This window comes from Thalassophryne amazonica, chromosome 20 (genome assembly GCF_902500255.1).
Source record: "Thalassophryne amazonica chromosome 20, fThaAma1.1, whole genome shotgun sequence".
NCBI classification, from domain to species: domain Eukaryota; kingdom Metazoa; phylum Chordata; class Actinopteri; order Batrachoidiformes; family Batrachoididae; genus Thalassophryne; species Thalassophryne amazonica.
This window is the reverse complement of record NC_047122.1, coordinates 43,655,773-43,678,147: the sequence shown is the minus strand read 5'-3', so window position 1 is coordinate 43,678,147 and position 22,375 is coordinate 43,655,773. Positions and strand designations below refer to the sequence as shown.

At 39.2% G+C, this 22,375-nt stretch overlaps 1 long non-coding RNA gene across 1 annotated transcript; it reads right to left on the bottom strand.

Moving 5' to 3' along the window:
- Nucleotides 1-627: 627 nt before the first annotated feature.
- On the bottom strand, nt 628-22,166 carry LOC117502455. The gene is made up of 3 exons (XR_004558301.1): nt 22,154-22,166; nt 20,260-20,262; nt 628-692 (listed from the first exon to the last, which is right to left on the bottom strand). It is a non-coding gene; the product is annotated as an uncharacterized LOC117502455 (long non-coding RNA).
- Nucleotides 22,167-22,375: the final 209 nt, after the last annotated feature.

The window sequence follows — 22,375 nt, the reverse complement described above, 5'->3', positions numbered from 1 at the left end:
GATGGACTGGTTTCAGTATTTGAGAAACTGCTAATCTACTGGGATTTTGATTTACAACCATCATTAGGATCTACAGAAAATACTGTGAAAACATGCATTGAGAGGCAAGTCTCTGATCTCTGCCATCAAAAAGGTATTTTTGCCCAGAAAAGAATGACCACACTGATTTGAAATGGTGAAAAGGCAACATTTATTCAAATCCACATCTACTCATTGCAACCAAGGTCTGAAAGCACATGTTGAACTCTGAAGCAGCAGAAGACTACACTGAATGTCACTCCTGTCAGATAAGGATCGAGGCTGCAGTTAGCGCGACCTTACCAAAACTGGACAATGGAAGAATGCAAGCGTGTTTCCTGGTACAGTGACTCTTGTGTTCTGCTGCAACATCCAGGTGGTAGAATCAAGATTCTGTCTTGTATCAACAATTCATACCAGTGGTGGTGGTGGTGTAATGGTGTTGTAACTGTGTGATGGTATCATGTCATTGTGGGCCAAAATCTCTGAGGAATGTCTTCAGCATCTTGTCGAATCTGTGCCATGAAAAATTAAGGCATTTCTGAAGGCAAAAGTAGATCCAGCCTGCTACTATCAGGGTGTACCACGTAAAACTGGTCAGTCAGTGCATAATATGTATATATCATGGACATGAACAAGCAAAGCTCTTCAGCATCTCACCATGTCATGTAGGTCTAGGGATGGGTATTGATAAGATTTTATCTATCTATGCCATTATCGATTCCGCTTATCGATCCGATTCCTTATCGATTCCCTTGTCAATACCACTTGTGAATTTTCTGTGCACTAAAAGTAGGCTTTACAGGTTTTCTATGTCAACATTTTATTGAGTCTTAAATTAAATAAATATGAAATTGGTCACTGGATCCTTAAACTCTGGACATAATAAATGCTACATGGTGGATCCCTGATCTCTGGACATAAATAGAAATAAGCAAAATCTGTAGTTTTTGTCAAAAGCATTTCCTTTTAGACATTAATGGCATGAATGTCTTTCCAAACATCTGAACTGACCTCTTACAGCTGTGCTGTGCTGCACGTCAGCATCAATGTAATTCATAAAGAACACAGGACGTCTAATTTTGGGAGGAAAAACATGTTTTAGTCGATTGTAGTTTATTGTTTGTATTACAGTGTTTGGAAAGAGGTGTCATTTGATTTAAAATGACGATTCGCTTTGAAGCTATTAATTCCGGCTGGACTCTAACGTGACTCGGCACAGAGTGGCGCAGCATTTGGAGCTGTGTGAACGGAACAGAGGACGACTCTTGTTTCTTGACTGAAACAAGACAAAAGTCCTAGTTGCTGACTTTAATCCGCACAAAGTGACTCAAGATTGACGTCTTTAAATGGCTTTCAGAGGTGTTAAGAAGCGGATTTGCTGCTTCTGAAAAGCAATGAGCTGACAAAGCAGTGGGTTGGAGCACTGCTTTGTTGGCTCAAGCTTCAAGAACAGCCACTGCAGAGGCGGTTGATTACAGAGCCGCTGCAGGGTCTGTAATCAACGTAGAGAAATGATCATTTTCCCGACAAACACCCTCAAAAACAACAGCCGCTCTGAAGGACCAATAAGGGAATCGTTAAGCAAAAAGGCTATTGATGTCGGTGGATCGAATCATTTCTTGCCATTTCCAGTTCATGGCTTTGTCTACCATCGGTTTGTGGCTTTTTACGACAATGTTGTCCGGTTTGTGGCTTTTTCTCCACTGGGTAGATTTTTTTGTGCCATTTCCGGTGTGTACATTCGCCTACCATAAGAGCGAGCTTATTGTTTGCTTTGTTAGAATTTCCCAAGTGGTCTGTAAATTTTTACCGATAACTTTTAGGTCACCATTTACTTGTCTAACAGTGAATGAATAACAGGTATGAAATTTCATAAAGTCCAGCAATAAAACATAAGAATGAGTGTCTTCTGAAACAGAGTGTAATAATAACTGTTGAATGAGGCACTGTGGACCAGTTATCGTTCTGTGCAGCAGACAAGCGCACCATCGTAATGTCACCAAAGCTTTTTGTTTTCATGCTTCCATATCAGCCTCACTGTGTCCCCAGACAACCTCACTGCGCATAAAGTCAGCCTACATTGCATGCCGTGCCACATTCATTCCTTTCTTGCAATGTTTGGCGATCGCACTGTGCTTCAGGAATTCTCAAATTCATTTAAATATCAAGCAGGAACTGCTGCAGCTGCTCCACTTCAAATGTCTTCACCGCTGCGTTTGACAAGTTGCATAATGCTGAATTCTGTGTGGGGCTGAATGAAACTTTTCATATTTGTTCAGTATAATTCCAGCCATGATTTGTGGAAGTGCTAACATCAATCTCGCATGTCAAGAATGATTATTGTGACAATATTAGGCTGAAAAATGAGCAATTATGCACACACACGCAGTGAAGTTGCATTGAATCAAGAAAGCTGATCAGTCTCTAATCCCCTTTTTGATTGAGCTACATGCAACTTTGCCTGAATGACAACGCTGCAAAGCCAGTCATTCACTGCGTTTTATATTCACACTGCATAGTTCCACAATTGTCTCTCCTGCCATTGGGGACATCTGCAGAGTAACATAAATTTCTGTTTATTTCGAACATTTGATACAACAACAATTACAAGATAGATCAGTAAAGACAACAACAAAAAAGTTCCTACTGTGTACCCAACATGTCCGAAAAGGGGTAGGGTGAAGCATCAGCTTATTTATCCCTACCCCTTCTTCCCCACAACCAGTAATACCCTTTGCCACATATACACATAGATGCCTACACACCTAAACCGATATCTATATCTATATATCTATATCTATATCTATCTATCTATCTATCTATCTATCTATCTATCTATCTATCTATCTATCTATATATATATATATATATATATATATATATATATATATATATATATATCAACATACATACACATATATACACATATACATATATACATATATATACACATATATATACACAAACATAAATATACACCTACACATACCTACTTACATACAAAATACTATATATTTACAAGCCGAAGCAAAAAACAAAAACACCCTAACCCTCATTACCCTTCCTCCTCCCTATACCTAGAAAAAACCATATTTTTGTACCGCTGTTTGAACTGGTTCATGCTTGGACATTGCTTGAGCCCCACTCCCAATCTGTTCCACATCCTCACCCCACAGACAGAAATACAGAAACCTTTTAATGTTGTTCGTGCCCACTGATGCTTTAATTTAAATTTCCCCCTCAGACTGTAATCCCCTGATCTGTTAAAAAACATATTTTTAATATTTGCTGGAAGTAAATTGTTTATTGCTTTATACACAATTTGTACTGTTTGAAAATGAACCAAGTCTGTGAATTTTAAGATTTTGGATTGTAAAAATAGTGGATTTGTATGATCTCTATAGCCAGTATTATGAATAATTCTTATAGCTCTTTTCTGCATTACTGATAGTGGTTGTGTGGTACCTTTATAAGTATTACCCCATACCTCTGCACAGTACTGTAAATATGGTAAAACCAGTGAGCAGTAAAGAATGCGGAGTGAGTTGTGGTCCAGAATATGTTTCGCTTTGTTTAGAACTGAAATGCTTCTTGACAGTTTACTTTGTATATGTTTTATATGAATCTTCCAGTTTATCTTATCATCTATTATCACCCCCAGAAACTTATTTTCATGTACCCTTTCAATATCTACCCCCTCAACTTGTAACTGAACCTGTATGTTTGTATTACAATAGCCTAATAACATGTATTTTGTTTTACTTAAGTTTAATGATAATTTGTTTCTGTCAAACCATATTTTCAATTTTCCCATTTCTATACTGATCCTCCTCAGTAAATCCTGCAAATCCCCCCCTGAACAAAAAATGCTTGTGTCATCTGCAAATAATACTAATTTTAATATTTTGGAAACATTGACAATATCATTTATATAAATTAGAAACAGTTTTGGACCCAATACTGACCCCTGTGGGACGCCACAAGCATTGTCCAAGCATGATGATGTATATTCCCCCAACTTCACAAACTGTTTTCTGTTACTTAAGTAGCTTCTCACCCAGTGCAACACCAACCCCCTAATCCCATACTGTTCAAGTTTATTGATTAATATGTCATGATTGATTGTATCAAAAGCCTTTTTAAGGTCTATAAATATTCCAACTGAATGTAATTTGTGGTCTATGGCGTTTGTAATCTCAACTGATTCTATTAATGCAAGTGATGTTGAACTATGTGCTCTGAATCCATATTGACTATCAGTAAGTAATTTATGTTTATTTATGAATTTGTCTAATCTATTATTGAATAACTTTTCTAATAATTTGGAAAATTGTGGAAGCAAAGAAACAGGTCTATAATTTGTGAAGTGGTGTCTATCCCCAGTCTTATACAGCGGCACAACCTTAGCTATTTTCATTTGATTGGGAAATTTACCGGTTTGAAATGATAAGTTACAGATGTATGTTAATGGTTCTACAATCAATGACCTGTTTTACCACCACCATATCAATTTCATTTAAATCGGTAGATGTTTTATATTTACAATTATTCACAATGTCTATAATTTCTTTTCCATCCACTGCTGTGAGGAACATTGAACAGGGATTTCTTTCTATGAGATTATTATCCCAATCCTCAGGTTGGGAATCGGGATTTTTTTCTGCCAAGCTTGGTCCAATATTTACAAAAAAATTATTAAAACCGTTGACTACCTCATCCTTATTTTCCTTCTTGACATTATTATCAATGAAATACTGAGGGTAACTCTGTTTTTTATTACCATTTTTGATAATGCTATTTAATATATCCCATATTCCTTTAATATTGTTTTTGTTATTATATAATGTTACTATAATATTCCTTCCTACATACCCGTATAATATTAGTTAATCTATTTTTGTATTTCTTATATCTATTTTCTGCCTCTTTAGTCTTTAGTTTTATGAATTCTCTATACAGTGTATTTTTCTTATTACATGCATTTCGTAACCCTTTCGTCATCCATGGTGGAGCTTGGATTTTTTGTTTTCTGTAGTCTTGTTTAATTGGACAATTTTTATCATATAATGATGTAAATATTTGTAAAAAAGTTTCATATGCACTATCAACATCACTTTCACTGTATACCTTTTCCCAGTTTTGCTCCTGTAAATCCTTCTTTAGTGTGTTCATGTTTTCCTCTGTCCGCACTCGCCTGTATTTTATTTTCTCCTCTGGCTGATTCCGCCGATGGTTTCTATTATAAACGATGAAAACTGGTAGATGATCACTAATGTCATTGATTAATAATCCACTCACAGTGTTATTCTCAATATCATTGCTGAATATATTATCAATTAAGTTAGCACTATGGGATGTAATTCTGCTTGGCCTGGTGATTTTTGGATATAAACTCATACTGTACATTATACTGATAAATTCATCTGTTATTTTATGCTTATTTGGATTGAGCAGATCAATATTTAAGTCACCACAAATGAACACAGTTTTTTGATTAGTTTTTGAGAACATTTTTCCCATACAGTCAGTGAATGTTTCAATACTAGATCCTGGTGCTCTATATATACAGCTGACTAATACATTTTTGCTTTTTTCTTCACATATTTCAATAGTTATACATTCTAATAAGTTATCAATCACAGTTGTCATATTGTCTACTATTTTATAATCCATGTTCTTATCCACATACACAGCCACTCCTCCTCCACTCTTATTCTTTCTGTTTACACAATTAAATTCATATCCATCCAGTTCAAAATCCATTCCTTTATCTTCATTGATCCATGTTTCTGATATAGCAATTATGTTAAATATTTTTTTAAACTGACTTAAATATTCTTTAATGTTGTTAAAGTTTGCATATAGACTTCTGCTGTTGAAATGGATTATTGATAATTTGTTATCCGTTTTAATGATCCGATTAAACTGTTCATCTGTATATATATTCTCACTCTTTCAACATCTGTTAATTTGATAATTATTTGTTTAGGATCTTGTTAAAAATGGGCTACATTTATATAGTGCCTTCCATCTATTGGAGGTTTCTGTGTAGGCTCTCAGTTGTCCAGGTGGTTTCCATAGTAGAGAAGCTTGAATCTTCGACTGGACTGGGTTGCTTGACGCGAGGACGTTTCGCTTCAAATCGCAGAAGCTTCCTCAGCTAAAATTCTTGCTCTGGTAGTCTGACTTCTGTCTTGACTCTTGTAGAGAAGAATAAACAGAAGCCACAAAAGCTGGAGTTTTAAACCTAACCAGACCCCTCCTACTGAGAGGCAGAATGCTGTAGGCTAGTGACTAAACAATAGCTCTAATTAGCACCTATTGTGCTCTAGTTAGCACCCTCCTAATGACAGGGCAGCTGTCCCTCCTAATGATGGGACGGACGCCTCTCCTGCCGGCTTCCTTGACGACTCTCCTGATGACGTGAATGACTCATTACCATGAACAAAAGAATGAAACTGCTTTGACCTGAGTACCCCATTGTAAACAGGGGACAAAGCGTGTCTCAGACCCCCCTCCCCGGTTAAGGCTGGGTTTCAACTGTTTCACATAGAATGCCTCCTTGACCCCTCTCCTAAACCATTTCTTCTCTCTGGCTAAGATTTTAACTTCCTTGTCCTCAAACGTGTGGTTAGTGTCTTTCAGGTGGAGATGAACTGCAGACTGAGGTCCACTGGCGCCCTCTCTGCGGTGCTGGTATAGCCTTTTGTGTAAAGGTTGCTTAGTCTCACCTATGTAGTGTTCGTTACAGTTTTCCTGACATCTGATAGAATACACTACATTGCTCTGTTTGTAACTAGGGATCCTGTCCTTAGGGTGAACTAATTTCTGTCTCAAGGTGTTAACCGGTTTAAAGTAAACTGGGATTTTGTGCTGTCTGAAGATCCTCTGTAGTTTTTCCCCTACTCCTGCTAAATAAGGGAGACACACTCCTCTTCTTCTTGTCTCTGTCTCCTGTCTATCTGGTCTCTTTGTTCCCTGGGACTTCTGCACTTTGTCCAGGGACCATCGTGGGTACCCACATACTGTGAGGGCTTTCTGGACAAGTTGTTGTTCTTTAGCCCTTCCCTCTGCAGTTGTGGGCACCTGTAGGGCTCTGTGTTGAAGAGTCCTGATCACCCCGAGCTTGTGTTCAAGGGGGTGGTTTGAGCCAAAGAGCAGATATTGGTAAGTGTGAGTTGGTTTTCTGTAAACCCCTGTCTGGAGCTGCCTGTTCTCTCCAATCGTAACATCACAGTCCAAGAAGGCTAAATGGTTGTTTCTGGCATCCTCACGTGTGAACTTGATATTGGAGTCCACCGAGTTGATGTGTTCTGTAAAGTCCTCAACCTCCTGTTGCTTGATTTTAACCCATGTGTCATCGACATATCTGAAGCAGTGACTGGGAGGGATGCCCGTGAAAGACGTCAAGGATGTCTTCTCCACTCGCTCTACTATCTATTGGAGGGCACACATCTGCTTTTGCTTGTTTGTTGATGATGTTGTCGTTGTTGTTTTGTTTTAGCAAATTAACAATTCCATTAAATCTGAGCAACATGTAGCATCAATAAACAGTCAAGAATGATGTCAAACAAAAGTTTGTGAATAGGTTCATACTATATAGCTTGGTCAGTGAACACCCCCCCCAACCTTATACCTAATAGCTCAGCATATATACAGCCAATACTAAGATAGACTTGGTGTCTGTGTCTTTGGATGGGACTCTTTATCTGCATTGTTCCAGTCCATCCAGCTGTAAAGAGATACAAACCTAGACGGGGAAAGCAACCTGTAATGGACTGGCATCCAATCCACAGAGAAGTTTTTGACTTTCATTTGTTTCACTCTATGCATATCACCTAGGTATAAGCACCATTCAGCCTACATAGTACTTACTTCTTTTAGTATTTCTACACAGCATTTTGACCTGAAAACATAATTTATCGGTAGGTTGAACACATTCTGTTTTATTAGTGCAGAGAATGAGGAAGAAAAGCTGGGAAGCAGACAGTAGGTCTGGAGTGGGTTGTTACGTGTAAGGTCTGGGGCAGAGGTCAGCTTTCCAACATTATTCACATCCAAAGAGAAGGCTTTTCATTGGGGGAGGAGCCGCTTGGCTGCTGAGAGCAGAAGAACATCGTGCCAGCTCTAATATGTCATTCATATTAAGAGTTCCTTTTAGCATGAGATATAAAAAAAGAATAGTAATAATAAAATTTAATTAAACAAGGGTATCAACAATACATGAACCCATAGCAAGGGTAATGGCACAGGTTTGGCACTGCCTTGAGCAAAGAACCAAACAAAGTAGAGTACCATGCTCGTAGAGCACAACACTAGTTTCCAATTGCATAATTTTTTACCTTGGAAAAAATTTTCAAGGTCAAAGTCCTGTTCGAAGTGGCTTTTCATGAACTAAATTAGATGTGATTAAATGTTAGGAGGATGTATTTAGTTCATGCACTTGAATTTAAGTTTTTTTTTTGTAGTGTTGTAAATGTATTGGAAGTTACAGATAACTGATAAATTCCAGTATTGTCTCTGGGACATTTGCAACTACTAACAAGCTGATTTTGAGTTTTAACATCACGATCGCTTTTGGAAGCACTAAAAGCGACAACCGACCCAAACAACGAGCCCGTACTTTTATGTTTGAACATCCTGCCCCCTGCTGGAAGCTCTTGTTTACTACACAGCTTCCAGCACAGAAGCAAGCTGAGAGCAGCCACAAAGCCAGCTCTCTACCAATCACAATGCTCCAGTCAGGCAGAGGTCTTGGAAAATAAAGTCATGCTGACTTATGGTTTGGTGTGAATACTGATAGAATAATGCTATAATGACAGAATTTATATTAATGATAAATTCTGTCATTTGTACAAAGTTAAAATATAACATATATCTTTTAATGTTGAATAATGCACTAATTCTGAGGTTTTGTAACAAACAGACAGATCGCAAAGGATTCTGCGTAAAAGTGCCTCTGCTAAACACTGATTGGTTCAGTCATTCATTATGTAAACCAACACATTAATGTGACGTGTGTCATGTGTTGGTGTTTACAGATAAATGTGCTTTTGTAAAATATTCCATTTTTTATTTGTAAAAACAGCCATTTTTACGGAGCCCTGGAAGTGTCATCGCAAAATGTTTTGCATGTGGAGAGAATGTGCGCTCATTTTATTAGTGCCGTGCACACGTTTTATGATGTGCGCACGTTTTCTGATGTTGTAAAACGTGCACTCAATATTGTCTTGACACATAAATGTTGGCTTTACATTGTGCAAGTTTTGGCCCTTTTTCAGATGATTTTTCATTTGTGCGAGACTTTTTTGGACCGACTTTCAGGTTAATCGCACGGCCTGCATCGTGTAGTGTACATGGACTAACAAGCTGCTTTTAACGTCTCACGACCACCTCCTGATCACCAATTGTATGGTCAGATGAAAATCAAACCTGTTTGATATTATTCTGGTCGGCCGTCATGAGGGTATCCTGCTGCTGAAGAGCAACAAGCGTCCAACTGCTCACACTGTGCATATACAAACACCACAGAGCTGTCTTGTAATGTTTTTTTGTTGTTGTTGTTTTGTTTTTAAACTTTGATGTCTCCCATCGAGAGTTTTTGTAAATTAAGTTTGAAAAAAAGCTTATGTTTTGCTTCTGGAAACACAACTTCGACGTGTCATTTTTGAACGTACAATGTGTGTGAGATAAATTGGGCACTCTGTACTTTTACACCGTGCGGTTCTGTTGTACAGTTTGAACTGAAACCGAGTACAGTGATTAAAAATATCATATAGTGCCTGCTCAGCTTCAGGACGAATACTGCCATGAACTGCCATGAACACTACTGGCCAGTAGATGGCAGTAGAGGCCTTGAAAACTTGCCAAAACAAAATTCCAGATAATCCGTGTCTGATACATTTAAGATGCGTGGAATTTAACAAATGCAAATACAATAACAGCGTCTATAAACCCAGAGAATATATTCACAAGAGTTTTAGGCACTAGAGTTTAATGCTGTTGTCCGTGGAGCCTGAGCAGAGTGTCTGAAATGCATTTGTCCTTTTTGAGCAAAAGCACCTTCGTGTTGAAGTCTCACAGGACATGCTGGACTCTGAAAAATGATGCCCACCTCTTCCACAATTTCTTGGATAGTCACATGACTGAAAAGCCACCGAAAGCCGTCTGAATCTTCCGAATGGTTTCTACCTGGCTGTCGCCCAGTTTCTGGCAAAATCTGATGCAGTAGCGCTGAAAATGTCGTTCCACCATTTTCCTTGCATTGAAAATCCATCAAGAGCACAACACATGACCTCACACAAATGCTGCTTGCCAGCAAATGACGCAATCGACAGGCGTGGACAAATTCACGCATGCACACGAAGGTTCAAGGTTGGCTCATGCAAGCACATGTGATTCAAATCCATCAGGTTTTTGCAAAAAAAAAAAAAGGTTGGATACTTTTCTAACAGACCTCGTATAATAAAATGTGTGAATTGTATAATAAAACACGTGCACAACATCATAAAACGTGCACGGCACTAATAAAATGAGCGCACATTCTCTCCACATGCAAAACATTTTGCGATGACACTTCCAGGGCTCCGTAAAAATGCCTGTTTTTACAAATAAAAAATGGAATATTTTACAAATGCACATTTATCTGTAAACACCAACACATGACACACGTCACATTAACGTGTTGGTTTACATAATGAATGACTGAACCAATCAGTGTTTAGCAGAGGCACCTTTTACCCAGAATCCTTTGCGATCTGTCTGTGTTTGTTACAAAACCTCAGAATTAGTGCATTATTCAACATTAAAAGATATATGTTATATTTTAACTTTGTACAAATGACAGAATTGACATTAATGGAGTTATTCTATCAGTATTCACACCAAACCATAAGTCAGCATGACTTTATGTTCCAAGACCTTCGCCTCACCGGAGTGTTGTGATTGGTAAAGAGCTGGCTTTGTGGCTGCTCTCAGCTTGCTTCTGTGCTGGAAGCTGTGTAGTAAACAAGAGCTTCCAGCAGGGGGCAGGATGCTCAAAGATAAAAACGTGGGCTCATTGGGTCTGTTGTTGCTTTTGATTCTCCCAGAAGCGATCGTGGCGTTAAAACTCAAATTCAGTTTATTAGTAGTTGCAAATGTACCAGAGACAATACTGGAATTTATCAGTTATCTGTAACTTCCGATACATTTTTGAGTGGTCTATTGTTTTATCTTTATCAAAGATAACTTTTCAGTTATCTGATTATCTGTTATCGAAGTTAATTTTTTGGTTATCTGTGCCCACCACTGCCTATCAGAATATGAATCTTCAGTAAGAAAAAAAAACAAACCAACATAATATATGAAAAATTGTGGCCTCCAGGCTGTTCACAAACAAACAAACAGGCAAAAACATAAGTAAATGTGTAAGATTGGTATATTTTGAAAAATATAGAAGCATCAAAATGGTAAGTGGGTTTTTCTTTCTTTCTTTTTGTAACGAGAAAGTGAGGTGATGACAAAACCAGGAAAACAAACCACATCACATTCATAAGTTGAGACATTTAAAACTAGAAGTTGCAGTTGAGCGCCTGTCTCCACTGATGTGATAATGATTGATGAACAAATAAGGAATGGCAGCCAGAATTCTGACTTTTATTCCAGTCAGCCTTGTGTGACCTCATGGGGTGAGAATGTGTTTAAAATATACAAAGACTTCGAAGCGAATAATTTTGAGACTGAAATTTGCTCTGCTGTCTTGACCCAACAATTATCTTATCACCAAATTGCATTATAGTATGAAAACTTCTTATTTATTTTAGCAATGCCATAACCTCCACACTATTCTGTCAGCTGTTGGACATAAGATGCATAAAAAAGGCAAAATATATCCACGTTTTTTAATAGTTATTTTAAGAAGGAGGCAACTGAACAAATTTAGCATGGACATCTGTGCGCTTTTGTATCACAGTTCCTAATTATTGCTTGTTGTTGTGATTCATTTATCGTTCAAGTCTTACCTCATTTGCAGAAAACAGAGTGAAAAAATTTGCATGTAGAAGAAAAATTTAGAGCTGGTAAACCAACACCAGAACATAGCTGACTAATCAGCATATACGAGGGCTGTCCGTAAAGTATAGGTCCTTTTTATTTTTTTCAAAAACTATATGGATTTCATTCATATGTTTTTACGTCAGACATGCTTGAACCCTCGTGTGCATGCGTGAGTTTTTCCATGCCTGTCGGTGACGTCATTCGCCTGTGAGCACTCCTTGTGGGAGGAGTCGTCCAGCCCCTCGTCGGAATTCCTTTGTCTGAGAAGTTGCTGAGAGACTGGCGCTTTGTTTGATCAAAATTTTTTCTAAACCTGTGAGACACATCGAAGTGGACACGGTTCGAAAAATTAAGCTGGTTTTCAGTGAAAATTTTAACAGCTGATGAGAGATTTTGAGGTGATTCTGTCGCTTTAAGGACTTTTCACGGTGCGAGACGTCGCTCAGCGCTCTCAGGCAGCGTCATCAGCCTGTTTCAAGCTTAAAACCTCCACATTTCAGGCTCTATTGATCCAGGACGTCGTGAGAGAACAGAGATGTTTCAGAAGAAGTCGGTTTCAGCATTTTATCCGGATATTCCACTGTTAAAGGAGATTTTTTTAATGAAAGACGTGCGGACGGGTCCGCGCGTCGGGACACAGCCGACGCGGCGCGGCGGCACAGGAAAAACACCTCCGTGTTGATAACCATTTGTAAAATCCAGGCGGCTTTTGATGGCTTTCAGTGGAGTGAGTATATGAGAAATTGTTTATCAGCTGGAGATGTTCCAACTTGTCCTTAAGGCTTCCAACAGAGGTGTTTTTCCTGTGGCGGAGCGTCGCGGCGGCTGCGAGCCGACGCTGCAATCCGCCTGCACATCTTTCATTAAAAAAATCTCCTTTAACAGTGGAATATCCGGATAAAATGCTGAAACCAACTTCTTCTGAAACATCTCTGTTCTCTCACGACGTCCTGGATCAATAGAGCCTGAAATGTGGAGGTTTTAAGCTTGAAACAGGCTGATGACGCTGCCTGAGAGCGCTGTGCGACGTCTCGCACCGTGAAAAGTCCTTAAAGCGACAGAATCACCTCAAAATCTCTCATCAGCTGTTAAAATTTTCACTGAAGACCAGCTTAATTTTTCGAACCATGTCCACTTCGATGTATCTCACAGGTTTAGAAAAAATTTTGATCAAACAAAGCGCCAGTCTCTCAGCAACTTCTCAGACAAAGGAATTCCGACGAAGGGCTGGACGACTCCTCCCACAAGGAGTGCTCACAGGCGAATGACGTCACCAACAGGCGTGGAAAAACTCACGCATGCGCACGAGGATTCAAGCATGTCTGACGTAAAAACATATGAATGAAATCCATATAGTTTTAGAAAAAAATAAAAAGGACCTATACTTTACGGACAGACCTCGTACAAGAGTGGTACAACTATCAACGTCTTCTGCCACTTGTGCTGTGCGGATGTGTGAATTTTTAACAGGGTAGCCAGATGTTAAACATCATTTGAAACAAAAACATCTCTGCTGATAATGCATAAGTAGGATGTGTAACAGCCCTTGCTTTGCTACAGAAACACATTGCAAACACTCCACACTCACACACTCCAGACATATAATAGTCCGGCGGCTAAGGGACAAATTTTAGGGGAATCATGCACTTTTTTACAAAAGTGCCAAAACTTTATCAGAGGTACCTTATAGTGTCCTGAAGTATATAAGATCGGGAGACACTGAATCCATAAACGTCTACACTCTAAAAACTTGGGTTTAAGAGAATAACCATTTTCAGCCTTCTACAGCATATAATTCATGACAAACTCTTATCCAAATGTCTATTTAAGTTTATAATATAAACTTGAAGGTTATGAAAAATGTATTAAGGCTAAGTAGGGATGCTTCGAATGTACTTCAGTGTGCGTTAATCTAGGGAAAGTGACTAAATATTGTCTAACTCATTGTGAATATCAATATACCTATGCAATATAGCTGTTTGCGAGCATAGGGCAAAGGAAAGATGCTACTCATGCACTCTAACATATTTACACTCTAAAATAACAACAGTGTTTGAATGGAAAGAAATGCTTTTTTATTAATTACAAGAAATCAATTTTGTTTTTATGGCCATAACCATTTAGTTTACAATTTAAAACACTCAGTTTACCTTATGCTATATCTTCCATAACATAAAATCATAACTCTATATTTAATTTACTTAAAGTGACTGAAAGCTGTTTTCATGCATAGAAAAAGAAAGTATGCTACAAATGCACTTAAACATAGTTGACACTCTTAAAAAATAATGGTAAATTAATGTTACAATTTAGCCTCTTTCCATTTTGAAACATACCACCCTGCTAATGTATAAGGATGTACGACGACGTATGATGCCGCACGACGGACGATACATGATCACATAAGCTCAGTATAGCTTTGCACTAGTTGCAGTAGCCATTCTCTACAGCTTAACAAGGTCCAGTCTTGATCACTGGCCCCCTACATAATAACCATATGATCGTATTGTCATATGAATAGCAAAATATACACTGTATTATAACCATGCAAACACCCTTTTAAAAAAAGCAGGATACAGGGCTAAAATCAAATGTCTCCCGCTTTGACATGACTTAATATAACCTAAAGAGTCCCTGGACAAAGTTTGGCGCTTTTGTAAAAAAGTGCATGATTCTATCCCTTAACTGCTGGACTACAACAGAAAAAGAAAGCTCAGTGTGCGTGGCAATTAATCAATCAATCAATCAATCAATTTTTTTTTTTTATATAGCGCCAAATCACAACAAACAGTTGCCCCAAGGCGCTTTATATTGTAAGGCAAGGCCATACAATAATTATGTAAAACCCCAACGGTCAAAACGACCCCCTGTGAGCAAGCACTTGGCTACAGTGGGAAGGAAAAACTCCCTTTTAACAGGAAGAAACCTCCAGCAGAACCAGGCTCAGGGAGGGGCAGTCTTCTGCTGGGACTGGTTGGGGCTGAGGGAGAGAACCAGGAAAAAGACATGCTGTGGAGGGGAGCAGAGATCGATCACTAATGATTAAATGCAGAGTGGTGCATACAGAGCAAAAAGAGAAAGAAACAGTGCATCATGGGAACCCCCCAGCAGTCTACGTCTATAGCAGCATAACTAAGGGATGGTTCAGGGTCACCTGATCCAGCCCTAACTATGACAAACCAACAAGTAACTGCTATTAAAAAGCACAGCATTCACAAAAATGGGGCGTGTTTCATAACGGGGGCATAGATTCATTTAGTGACGGGACACGAAATGTGGGGTTCTGAGGGGGAGGGGTGGGTTATGGTTAGGGTTAGGGGAGGGTAGACAATTACACTATGGTTATGGTTACAGTTCGGAGAATAGGAGGATTATAAATAGCAAAATAAAAAACGCTCCGAAAATTGGGTACTTTTCGTGACGGGGGCACAAAAAACCTGAGACTGGGTTGCCATTTTCGCATCATAACCCCCCCATGCATTTGTTCAACACTATAGTCATGTGCATCTTGTACACTCCTCTTTAAGGGTGATGACAGGTGACAGACACATTGAGTGGTTAATGTTATGAAAGACCTCTAAAACACCCACAACGCACCCTTGCATAATGTGGAGTATTAATACAGTGACTTGGTGCCCAGCACTCCGGTTTTGCACTCAGATTATGAAAACTAGCCTCAATATATCAGTGTTTGCTTTGACATATCCTATTTGGACCATAGTAAAATCTCAAGATCGGGCCCTCAGCATCACAACACATTGTTATGTGTACAACCTTCCTTCTTTATGCTGAAAGCAGGAGGGATATGAGTGGTTTTGTTTGTGTTCAGTAGCCTATATGAAGTAGTATCTAATACGCTTTAATGCTCAGTTTTTAATTATAGAATTTTAACATTTTTTAAATGAATGCCTAAAAACACATTTTTTTCCCCAAAAAAATGACATTGCCTACCTACTGTTCTGAAATGGCTCCACAAAATGTAACTTCATTGAACAGAGTGTGATGCTCAAAATACACTCAACAAAATATAAACGCAACACTTTTGGTTTTGCTCCCATTTTGTATGAGATGAACTCAAAGATGTAAAACTTTTTCCACATACACAATATCACCATGTCCCTCAAATATTGTTCACAAACCAGTCTAAATCTGTGATAGTGAGCACTTCTCCTTTGCTGAGATAATCCATCCCACCTCACAGGTGTACCATACCAAGATGCTGATTAGACACCATGATTAGTGCACAGGTGTGCCTTAGACTGTCCACAATAAAAGGCCACTGTGAAAGGTGCAGTTTTGTTTTATTGGGGGGATACCAGTCAGTATCTGGTGTGACCACCATTTGCCTCATGCAGTGCAACACATCTCCTTCATATAGAGTTGATCAGGTTGTCAATTGTGGCCTGTGGAATGTTGGGCCACTCCTCTTCAATGGCTGTGCGAAGTTGCTGGATATTGGCAGGAACTGGTACACGCTGTCGTATACGCCGGTCCAGAGCATCCCAAACATGCTCAGTGGGTGACATGTCCGGTGAGTATGCCGGCCATGCAAGAACTGGGACATTTTCAGCTTCCAAGAATTGTGTACAGATCCTTGCAACATGGGGCCATGCATTATCCTGCTGCAACATGAGGTGATGTTCTTGGATGTATGGCACAACAATGGGCCTCAGGATCTCATCACGGTATCTCTGTGCATTTAAAATGCCATCAATAAAATGCACCTGTGTTCTTCGTCCATAACAGACGCCTGCCCATACCATAACCCCACCGCCACCATGGGCCACTCGATCCACAACATTGACATCAGAAAACCGCTCACCCACACGACGCCACACACGCTGTCTGCCATCTCTGCCCTGAACAGTGTGAACCGGGATTCATCCGTGAAGAGAACACCTCTCCAACGTGCCAAACGCCAGCGAATGTGAGCATTTGCCCACTCAAGTCGGTTACGACGACGAACTGGACTCAGGTCGAGACCCTGATGAGGACGACGAGCATGCAGATGAGCTTCCCTGAGACGGTTTCTGACAGTTTGTGCAGAAATTCTTTGGTTATGCAAACCGATTGTTTCAGCAGCTGTCCGAGTGGCTGGTCTCAGACGATCTTGGAGGTGAACATGCTGGATGTGGAGGTCCTGGGCTGGTGTGGTTACAAGTGGTCTGCGGTTGTGAGGCTGGTTGGATGTACTGCCAAATTCTCTGAAACGCCTTTGGAGACGGCTTATGGTAGAGAAATGAACATTCAATACACGAGCAACAGCTCTGGTTGACATTCCTGCTGTCAGCATGCCAATTGCACGCTCCCTCAAATCTTGCGACATCTGTGGCATTGTGCTGTGTGATAAAACTGCACCTTTCAGAGTGGCCTTTTATTGTGGGCAGTCTAAGGCACACCTGTGCACTAATCATGGTGTCTAATCAGCATCTTGATATGGCACACCTGTGAGGTGGGATGGATTATCTCAGCAAAGGAGAAGTGCTCACTATCACAGATTTAGACTGGTTTGTGAACAATATTTGAGGGACATGGTGATATTGTGTATGTGGAAAAAGTTTTACATCTTTGAGTTCATCTCATACAAAATGGGAGCAAAACCAAAAGTGTTGCGTTTATATTTTTGTTGAGTGTATCTCCACTTCCCCGAAATAACAAAGACGGGGCATTAACATGGGACTCATATCTGCATCTGTAATGATTCCTGAGTTTGTGACTCCTGGAAATGGCCGTGACAGGAACAGATGGCCCCATGGGTAGACTCCAGACACGCTCACTCTGTCTATGACAACTTTAACAAGTGTGTGTATGTCTGAGTTTTTCTATTTCTATTAACTTTTTTGTATATGTGGGATTGTATTTACCGAGGTAACAAAATAAAGTTCCGAAAATGTTGTAAGAACGTTTGTCAAATGTTATCAGAACGTTAGCTGTAAAGTTCTCAGAACATTTCTAAGGAAAGTTTCTTTTGGCTTCCCACAATGTTTGACATTAACATTAGCACAATGTTTGTGCTTGGACTGTATAAAAGTAAAGTAAGACCCTTCGGCTGCTCCCTTGTTTTCATTAGGGGTCACCACAGCAGATCCAAGGTGGGTCTGCATGTTGATTTGGCACAAGTCTGACACTGAATGCCCTTCCTGATGTAACTCCACATTGCATGGAGAAATGTGGAATGGGTGAGGTTTGAACCCAGAACCTTCCACATTGAAACTAAGCACACACACACACTTAGTGCACTTGGTTTCAGTAGGGAATTCGGCGTAAAACCTATGCCACTTCAACATGAAGTCCACCTTGGATTTGATGAAAACAAGGGAGCAGCCGAAGGGACTTATATATATATATATATATATGAATTCTACCACAAACAGATTTTATTATATTATCATCTAAAATAATCAAATTTATCTTCTTGTTCAGTGACATCGTCCTGTATATGCTGTAACTTAGAAATTGCAATTATTACAACTTTAAAATTGCAAAGCAATAATTATAATAACAGTTTAAGCGTTCATACAATACAAGTCTCAAAAACTTCCCCAGAATGTTATACAATAATAAGGTCCCTAGCACAGTCTCACAATCAAATATTAACTTTCATATTTTTCATTCAAACAGGCAAATTGAATTGGTTCAGTTTAACAAATATCCAGGACTACAATCGATGCTTGATAAATAACACACTACCATGCAGCAAATGAATTGCTCACAGATACTTCTCCACATAGACTTTTCAATTAAAACTTGATCCTGAATTTTAATTAACCTCTATGAAGGAAAGATATATAAAAATGTTCCTAGAACATTCCAGAAATGTTATGCCAAAATATATGTCCCCCACATTATATTCATGCTAACAAAAGTGAACCATGAACTTCAGCAGAATGCAGTTTTGCCATACACATTGTCTATTTGAAAATGTACTGTTTCTGACTGTTTCATTTCAGACAGTTTCCACTGTTTTTCATGCAAGCATTCCCAGAACATTCCCATAACATTATACAAAATCGAGTAATGTCTTGTTTCATCCAAGTGTTTGATTCCAGAACAAGTTGCCAACAGTTACTGATTCAAAGACTTTGGACTAGGAAAGAAATTGAGATTAGAAGAACAACCCTAATTCCAGTGAAGTTGGGACGTTGTGTAAAATGCAAATAAAAACAAAATAAAATGATTTGCAAATCCTCTTCAACCTATATTCAATTGAATACGTCACAAAGACAAGATATTTAATGTTCAAACTGATAAACTTTATTGTTTTTGTGTAAATAGTTGCTCATTTTGAAATGGATGCCTGCAACACGTTTCAAAAAAGGTGGGACAGTGGTATGTTTACCACTGTGTTACATCACCTTTCCTTCTAACAACACGCAATAAGCGTTTGGGAACTGAGGACACTAATTGATGAAGCTTTGGAGGTGGAATTATTTCCCATTCTTGCTTGATGTACGACTTCAGTTGTTCAACAGTCCGGGGTCTCCGTTGTCATATTTTGCGCTTTATAATGCGCCACACATTTTCAGTGAGCGACAGGTCTGGACTGCAGGCAGGCCAGTCTAGTACCCGCACTCTTTTACTACGAAGCCACGCTGTTGTAACATGGGCAGAATGTGGATTGGCATTGTCTTGCTGAAATAAGCAGGGATGTCCCTGAAAAAGATGTTGCTTGGATGGCAGCATGCCTGGATGTACCTTTCAGCATTGATGGTGCCATAACAGATGTGTAAGTTGCCCATGACATGGGCACTAACACACCCCTATACCATCACAGATGCTGGCTTTTGAACTTTGCGCTGGTAACAATCTGGATGGTCTTTTTCCTCTTTTGTCTGGAGGACACAACATCAATGATTTCCAAAAACAATTTGAAATGTGGACTTATGTGTAGCAAGTTCTCCAGATTCTCTGAATTTTCTAGATTATATTATGGACTGTAGATGATGGAATCCATAAATTCCTTGCAATTGAATGTTGAGAAGCATTGTTCTTAAACTAGACTATTTTTTCATGCAGTTGTTCACAAAGTGGTGATCCTCACCCCGTCTTTGCTTGTGAACGGCTGAGACTTTTTGGAATGCTCCTTTTATACCCAATCATGAGTGTCCTCAGTTCCAAAACACTTATTGAGTGTTGTTAGAAGGAAAGGTGATGAAACACAGTGGTAAACCAGCTCCCAATTCGGATTAGGGAGGCAGACACCCTCTCTACTTTTAAGATTAAGCTTAAAACTGTCCTTTTTGAAAAAGCTTATAGTTAGGGCTGGATCAGGTGACCCTGAACCATTCCTTAGTTATGCTGCTATAGACTTAGACTGCTGGGGGGTTTCCCATGATGCACCCAGTGTTTCTTTTTATTCACCTCTTTTTGCTCTGTATGCACCACTCTGTTTTTAATCATTGGTGATTGATCTCTGCTCTCTTCCACAGCATGTCTTTTTGCTGATTCTCTCCCCTCAGCCCCAACCAGTCCCAGCAGAAGACTGCCCCTCCCTGAGCCTGGTTCTGCTGTAGGTTTCTTCCTGTTAAAAGGGAGTTTTCCTTCCCACTGTCACCATGTGCTTGCTCATAGGGGGTCATTTTGACCGTTGGGATTTTTCTGTAATTATTGTATGGCTTTTATGACTGTTTGTTGTGATTTGGCGCTATATAAATAAAACTGATTTGATTTGATTTGATTAAACTGTGTTACATCAGACCACATCTGTCCCAGATCCGTGCCAGATATGAGCTGTAAAAAGTTGGTCTTTTGCGGATCCAGGTCAGATCTGGTCCGGACCTGTTCCAGAAATGTAAAGTGGAGCCGTGCCGGATCTGGGCCAGGTTGCAAAAATTGTCTGGACCGGATCTGTTTTCACGATTGGTACCAGATGTTGGACTACATCCAGCCCGGATCCATTTGCTGTCTGGGGAATTAATGTATTTGTCAAATTTCCTTTTTTATAAACATGACTTGTCATAGGAAAACTTTCTAGAAATGTTTCTAATGACCATAAACAAAATATAACCAATATATAACATTACCAAAGCGTTATGTGTTAACTGTGTATTTAGCTGCATTTGCTCCTGCAGACTGTTGCTCTAGATAAAAATATTCTTAGTCAGCCTGTCTGGTTATGTAAGAATAGAAGATTGTGTCTGGGGTTTTGTTTCGGCATATATGTGTTCCTGGGTTTTGGGATGCTGTGCACACTGCACAACTCCCATCAATGTTTCCATATGCATCAGAATGTTTCCATATGCATCAGATACCGGTGAACAGGTTCAGGGTCTCTGTCTTGTTTTTTTGCAGTCTGCCTGCCGCTCTTCTGCTTTTGACAGAAATCTGACTGGCAGAAACTGCTGCAGATGTTGTACAATGTGCCATTCTAGCTGCTCCGTCTTATCCCCAGTGCCCCAGGACTGGCTAGAATGGATGTGTTGACATAAAAGTTTCCAGACAAGATGATGATGGAAGCTAAAATGTTTGACATCCGAAGGCAGCATCTGTTAACTTCTGTGTATTCTGTGTAACTCTGTGAAACACACGGGTATACAGACGGCCACGTGTACATGTAAATGCTAATGCATAAAGGCTACAACTGCAAGTTTTATAACTGGTTCATTTATTGATTATTTTCTATTTAATCTTGGTTAACATACCACAAAATAATAAATTAACCTTCTAACACCAATTTTTCAATTTTATATTCAAACATTTTGCGATTAAAAATATTTATTTTATAAATTAAAAACAAATCCAATATAAAAACAACATAAAATGCCAAAAAATTAAGTGTTTTTAAATAAAAATTATGAAAAACACAGCTTTGAGTCTTCTCCAGACATAAAAAGAAAATAAAATTAATAATATACAGTATATTGTGAAATCTATGAATGAAGGAACCATTAAAAACCTTAACTTTTACCTAAAGAGATGGTTCATCACAAACGTTAAACTTAAGGAAACATATGTGTCATTGGGGAAGGTACTGTTTACGATCGTGTGCCATTACACTCATCTTCAACCTCTTAAGCCCCTTTCACACTGGCGTATTCGTAAAACTGCGTATTGCGGCATTGTGTTTCATTTAAATACGCCCGAAATGTGCGCGTACTCAGCCTTTTTCTGTGTTCATACATCTGCTTGCAGCTGCGTGTGTTCGCTTTTTAATGTGTGCACACAGTCGCGTGTTGCCGCTATTTAAAACCAGTTCTCTCCTGCCGGCTGTGCAGAACACATCACTTCACTTGGAAAACAGTGGACTGTATCATGAGGTTTTTACAGTTAAGTAGCCAAAGCTGCCATTTTCTGCATCTGTGGAAGTGTGCTTTGTTCT